This window comes from Scylla paramamosain, chromosome 6 (assembly GCF_035594125.1).
Source record: "Scylla paramamosain isolate STU-SP2022 chromosome 6, ASM3559412v1, whole genome shotgun sequence".
NCBI lineage: Eukaryota > Metazoa > Arthropoda > Malacostraca > Decapoda > Portunidae > Scylla > Scylla paramamosain.
The window spans coordinates 8,110,668-8,117,500 of NC_087156.1; positions in this window are offsets into that span (position 1 = coordinate 8,110,668).

Below are 6,833 nucleotides of genomic sequence, written 5' to 3' on the forward strand. Positions count from 1 at the left end.
ACCTCAGACACCTGAGTTTCAGTGAGGAAAAGAAGATGAGGTTTAGAAGAGGAGAGATGGTGTTCTACAGATTGAAAATTAGATCTTAGAACGCGAATGTTGCAGAAGTTAATGAAGAAAAAGTTAAGGGGGGTGTCAAGACACTTAGGGTCGTCGACAGAAAGCCAGTCCGACCTGGGGACATTTATGGTCCCCTCCCCAGATGGGGACTCCGAGGCTGGCGTAGGAGTCGCCATGATGATTTTAAAATTTTTGAGTGAAGGGTGTGTGTGTTATCAGGTGCTTGTAGTTTTGTGTGGACGAAGAGAGTTGTCTTTAGAGGGCAGGCTGTGACTGCCCCCTTGTGTTGTGAGACACAAAGGGAAACGTTCAGTGAGGTCACAGCTGGGTTTAATGATAAGTTCACAGCACCCCCTGAACAGTGCTTTAGACCTCACTGGGAGTAATTATCGTTTCGGCAGGTGTCTTCTGCCTCCTCCTAGGATGACTGTTAATAAATATATCAGTATCGGTGAATGGTAATAATGGCTCAGGTAAAACAGGCACATGTAAAAATGGCATGGTAAAAATGGTACAGGTAAAATGGCACAGGTAAAAATGGCACAAGTGAAAAATAGGTAAAAATGGCACAATAACATGACGTCCAGAACTTTGGAACGTAGTCTTTCAAAGTACCATAAATGGCTGTCCCAGTGACTCCTGAATCAGTAACTAAACCAGTAACTCTCCAATCAGAGAAGAGTTGTCCTTCCTTCTGGTTCAGTTGTCACTGGTTCATTTGTCCAGACTGTTGTTTCAGACTGTCCCAATGACTCTGAACCACTAACCAAACCAGTAAATCTCTAATCAGAGGAGAGTTGACTCCTGGTTCAGTTGTCACAGGTTCAGTTGGGATCCGTCAAACTCACACCATTGATCTCAGTGGCTCTACTACAACCCAATCATGGAAGTCATGGTGAGTAATAAAGGAAAAGAGAATATTTTCTTCCAAGAATATATGTATACAAAACAGATTTTAAGATCAATTAATGACAGATGGAGATGTGTTAAGAGAACATCTTTCTGTAAAAGCACCATGACCGCCAGCCTTGATATGACAGATCCTGTACCAGCTAATGACCACAAAAACGCTCCTGTTTATGCAGCTATTTCAGCCACAAAATGCGTCAACAACATGAAGAGAAAAGCAGCAGAAGCAGTAGATAAACCTAGCCAAACTTACAGCAATAACCTGGATGATTTATTAGTTGAAGATAAGCCGTTACTTCCAAGTGAGACATCATAGAGAACTTTGCGTAACCAAAGATCAAAAAAACTATCCACAAGTACCGGAAAGAATTGAGGATCTCAAACTTACTGGGTGGACAACTACTGCAGCTCCCAAGCCCAAACCATTTTTGTTTTTCGACAATGAGTCAGACACTGGTAACCGCATCAATGCGCTTGGTTCTGATGAATCACTGCGGCTACTTACTTCTGCCGATACATGGCTGATGGATGGCAACTAAGATTTCTACATCTTTATGTAATACGGTAATACTGCAGTTTCTACTGTTTTTGCTTGTCTGCAGACTAAAACACAAGATACATATGAAACCCTGTTGCAAGCAGCCATGAATAGCGGCCATGAGACTGAACTCTATCTAGACCCAACAACCATAATTGCTGACTTTAAGCAGGTGGTCATCCAAGCTATCTGTCATGTTTTTGGACCGAAACACGCACACAAGATTGTTTTTATCACCTGAGTCAGAGTATCTGGAAAAAAATACAGGACCTTGGCCTTATCAACCACTACAAAGAGAGTGAAGACTTTCGTTAATTCTGTGGACAGATCGACTCGTTGGCATTTATACCAATTGAAGATGTTCAAGCGGGAATGTAGTTACTCTGATGAGGCAGATCCCCTGCCAAAGTACTTCCACCAAACCTATGTTTCTGGTACATATGTTCATAGAAGAAGACGTAACTTTCAAACAGGCATTCCAACAGTAAACCTTCGGCACATTTCAGTAAGATTTCCTCCAGAACTTTGGAACGTACATGAAGCTATAATGAATAACTATCCCAGAACTAACAACTTATGTGAAGGCTGGAAAATTTTTTTTTTTTTTTCATCTTGTTGGCTACCAGTACTCATCTATCTGGAAACTTGTAAGAACGATTCAGAAGGAAGAGGCTGTTGTGAGTGCAGTGATAACAAGGGACTCAGTTGGTGAACCACTCAAGAAGAAAATAAAGAAAGTATTATTATATTGATTTTCAACAAAGACTAAATAATTTATGCAAAGACTACACAAAAGGAAGGAAAAACCTTGATCAAGTGTTATGTGGACTTCGTCACAACATAAGATTCTAATTATTAAGCTCTGGTTTTAAAGGTTAATATAAAACGGTGTTCTCATGTCTTAACATATTTGATTTTATTAAAGTTGTTTTTTCATAAATTTTAAATGTATAAATTTATATTAAGAAATGGAGGTAGAACAGTTACATTTTTTGGCAATATAAAAAAAAAGCCAGTGCAAGAAATATCTTAAGATGTACTGATTACAAATATGAGTTCAAACTTCGTCAACTATATTTTTCAACAGTTGCATAAAGTGAACGCTGCATAACTCTGGCCTGCATTACGCCAAAACTAGAGGCGAGAAGAGTTGAAGAGTACTGACTGTTATCCCTTAATTAATTCTCAGTTCCTCGCCCTTTGCACTGTCCATCCATGTGCTGATAAGGTGGTATATCCGCTATACATTAGTTATTGATAAACATGATAAATGATTACCAAATTCGGTGTCACTGGCGCTTACAGATCTGCTGCCTGAGGACGCTAGATAGATGCTCTCACCGCTGATTGGCCAAAGTATTCAAGTTTTCTTTTAAAGGATGCGGCAAAATTACTTTGTGTAGCCACGAGTATCAACTCGTATTGGAGAAAATGTGACAACCTGGATCATCTATTGGCAGTGAATCAGATGAAGTAAACAGCTTTACATGGAAATGGAAATGACAGTAGTAATAATCCATATTTGTCTATTTGTTTCCCGTCACTAATAAAAATATATATATATATATATATATATATATATATATATATATATATATATATATATATATATATATATATATATATATATATATATATATATATATATATCGTGTCGTATTTACTGAGTCTTAAACTGTGGCTTTATTATTATTATTATTATTATTATTATTATTATTATTATTATTATTATTATTATTATTTTTATTATTATTATTATTATTTTTATTATTGCTATTCTAATTATCATTGTTGTTTTTGTTGTTGGTGTTGTTGTTGTCGTTGTTGTTGTTGTTGTTGTTAACATTATCATTGATTTCTAGGTGACAATATGGCAAAACTTGCAATTTTATTTCCATTACTTCTTTCACCTTCTTTATTCTCATTCAAATCTTTACTTTGAAAATTTTGGTTGTTCAATAAAGAATTTTGTTATTTGCTGCACTCATCGCAGCATCAATGAAGGCTGGTGACAAACTCAACAACTTATCGATAACATTTGTTGCCGTCTATTCAAACAGAAGCACTCACAAATCATTGTACTGCAGAGAGATGTATCAAGACATTATCTCGAAACAGTGTATGAATCGAAACGTTGCGTTATTTTTCTTTAGATGAACTTCATTTTCAAGACAGATTTCTCTCTACACATTTTTCTTTCTCCGGAGCCTTAGATTCATTAATTCAAATTCAATTAATTCAAATTCAGCTTATTCTTAAGATAAACAATATATTTTTCTGTTCCTAAAAAATGGTAAATTCCAGAAGGAAGTGCATTCCTCCTAATTTCACAGCTTGAAATTATTTTTGTTCAGAATTCTTTAACCTTCAAAGGACACATCAAACTTTTTTTCACTTGTTATTTAGCTTTTCACTTGTTATTAGCTTGTCTTGCTACATTCTCATCTATAAAGATCTCTCTCTCTCTCTCTCTCTCTCTCTCTCTCTCTCTCTCTCTCTCTCTCTCTCTCTCTCTCTCTCTCTCTCTCTCTCTCTCTCTCTCTCTCTCTCTCTCTCTCTCTCTCTCTCTCACTCACTCACTCACTCACTCACTCACTCACTCACACACACACACACACACACACACACACACACACACACACACACACACACACACACACACACATGATAAACAAATAGATAGATAGATAGATAGATAAAGATAGATAGATAGATAGATAGATAGATAGACAGATAGATAGAGAGAGAGAGAGAGAGAGAGAGAGAGAGAGAGAGAGAGAGAGAGAGAGAGAGAGAGAGAGAGAGAGAGAAAGCACGGCAAAGAAGTAATGGGGAAAACTTCATTATTATATTATTATATAAAACTTAGCATTTGATACAAATAGATAACGCAGATGAAACCAAATCTACCTACGAACCCCTTAAACATTTACAATAGATATAATGCTACTAAACAACAAAAAATATATTAAAGATCATGAATATCCTATGAAAACATTAAAAAGAAATACAGTGGCCTTCCCATTACATCTTCCCTTCCTTGTTTATGAACCAGTCTCATAACTCATCAAGAAGGGGCGAGTAATAATAAGCCTGCAGCATTTTGTTCTTCCTTTGTGACTTCGTGTTCCTTTCAAGGCTTCCATCATCCAATCTACCCAATAAACTTTTTGCTCCTTCCCAATGAATGCTCTTCCTCTCTCTCTTCATACCCTTCTTTTGACCTTTCCCCAGACCTTAGCTGCTCTTATGAACGTCGACGGCGAACAATTGCAGGTCTGAATTATTTAAATATTCATGGCCTCGTTGGAGCGAAACGCCATCGTGTTTTGAATATCTACATAAGTGTGGATGGGGGCGACCGATCCGTTAGTGGAGGACGCGATCGAGAGACTGGCGCGGAAAGACTCCAGAAATGACGGACGCGAACCCAGAGTGGTGCACCTGATAAGAGGAGGGAGAGATGCGCTGGTGGTGATAAGACCGCTGAAGAATGATAGTGATATAATAAGGAAAAAAAATAGATGACAGTTTTTTTTGTTTCTCTCACGAACAGGATCTAAATATATATTCCTAGTAGACGAGATAGAGGTGCAATGTGGTGGAAATAAGAGATAGGGTTGAGAGAGAGAGAGAGAGAGAGAGAGAGAGAGAGAGAGAGAGAGAGAGAGAGAGAGAGAGAGAGAGAGAGAGAGAGAGAGAGAGAGAGAGAGAGAGAGAGAGAGAGAGAGAGAGAGAGAGAGAGAGAGAGAGAGATTGGAGACACTGAGAGAGAGAGAGAGAGAGAGAGAGAGAGAGAGAGAGAGAGAGAGAGAGAGAGAGAGAGAGAGAGAGAGAGAGAGAGAGAGAGATTGCAGACACTCTTTGGTCAACTCATTGTTCTGTCTACCGAATCACTGTTGCTGTCACGTCCAATATTCAACAGACACCTGCATCATAACGACATTTTCAAGGAAACTCTTGTATTGAATTGCATAGCGGTCGTAGTTAGTTTATTTAATTCTCAACTGCCCTTCTAACAACGAAAAGTGTCGTTCATTACATTTTGTTGGGAATCTGATATTTAATAGATTCTTTTCTTTTCTTTTTTTTCTTCTTTCTTTCTAGCTTTTGGGGAAGTTGAGTGGTTAATTAGCTTCCATAATAATTCCAGAGTCAAACGATTGCCTTATTCGAAGTTTATGTGTTTTTGTGTGTGTGTGTGTGTGTGTGTGTGTGTGTGTGTGTGTGTGTGTGTGTGTGTGTGTGTGTGTGTGTGTGTGTGTGTATGTGTGTGTGTGTGTGTGTGTAAGCAACAGGATATTTGAAGAGTGGAAAGGCAGCAGATGAGGATGGGAAGTGATCGAAGTAACTGGATATTTGACCAATGGAAAGGCTCCAGGTCTTGAGAGGGTTGCAGCTGAGATGCTGAAGTGTGGAGAAATTGTGATGGAAAGGTTGCACTTGATGATATGCAACCCAAGGCGGGAGGAAGGGAATATACTGGAAGACAGGACGAGGGTTATCATTATCCCAGCGTATAAGGAAAAGGGTAATTAACACAAATTAACAAAGGGATTACATAGGTATATAGAGGTTTATGAACAAATGCCTGACTCAAAGGATGCAAAAGTTGACACATTAAAAAGAAAAATTAATAAGAAAAAGTAAAACAAAAAAATCAACAGCCTTTGCTTTTTTTCTTGGTGTGTGTGTGTGAAAGATGGTGAGAAAAGCTTCTTAAAATGTGGTGATTTGCAAAACGTTTTTCCTTCGTGAGTTATGGGTGAGTTAGGCTGACTAACGATGAGGAGCAGGTGGGCTGGCACCGAGTAGTTAGGAAGAAGAGGAAGTAGTGAGGCGGAGGAAAAGGAGGAGAGCTTGATGGAAAGAGAGACGGAAGGAGATATGAAGGGAAGGAAGGGAAAGAACGTGTTGGAGCGGATGAGGATGCCACAGAAGAGGGTGATACAGGAGAGGAAGATGCGGTGACAAAGGAAGAAGGGGAAGGGAGACGCGAGGGTAGTACACGGTAGAGAAAGTGGATGAGAGAGAGAGAGAGAGAGAGAGAGAGAGAGAGAGAGAGAGAGAGAGAGAGAGAGAGAGAGAGAGAGAGAGAGAGAGAGAGAGAGAGAGAGTACTCTTCACACTCGTTCTTTAATATTGTAAGAGACAGAATTATAGACTGACTGGCGAACAGATAGACAAGGGCAAAGACATGCAGACAGACACAAACGACAAAAATGCAGCCAATTTATGAACTCAGTTAAAGTGGAAAACGATGATACAGCAATAAAACAAGTGAAGCATGAAAGAAAATTTTCAGCGACTAAAATATTTCTGAAAA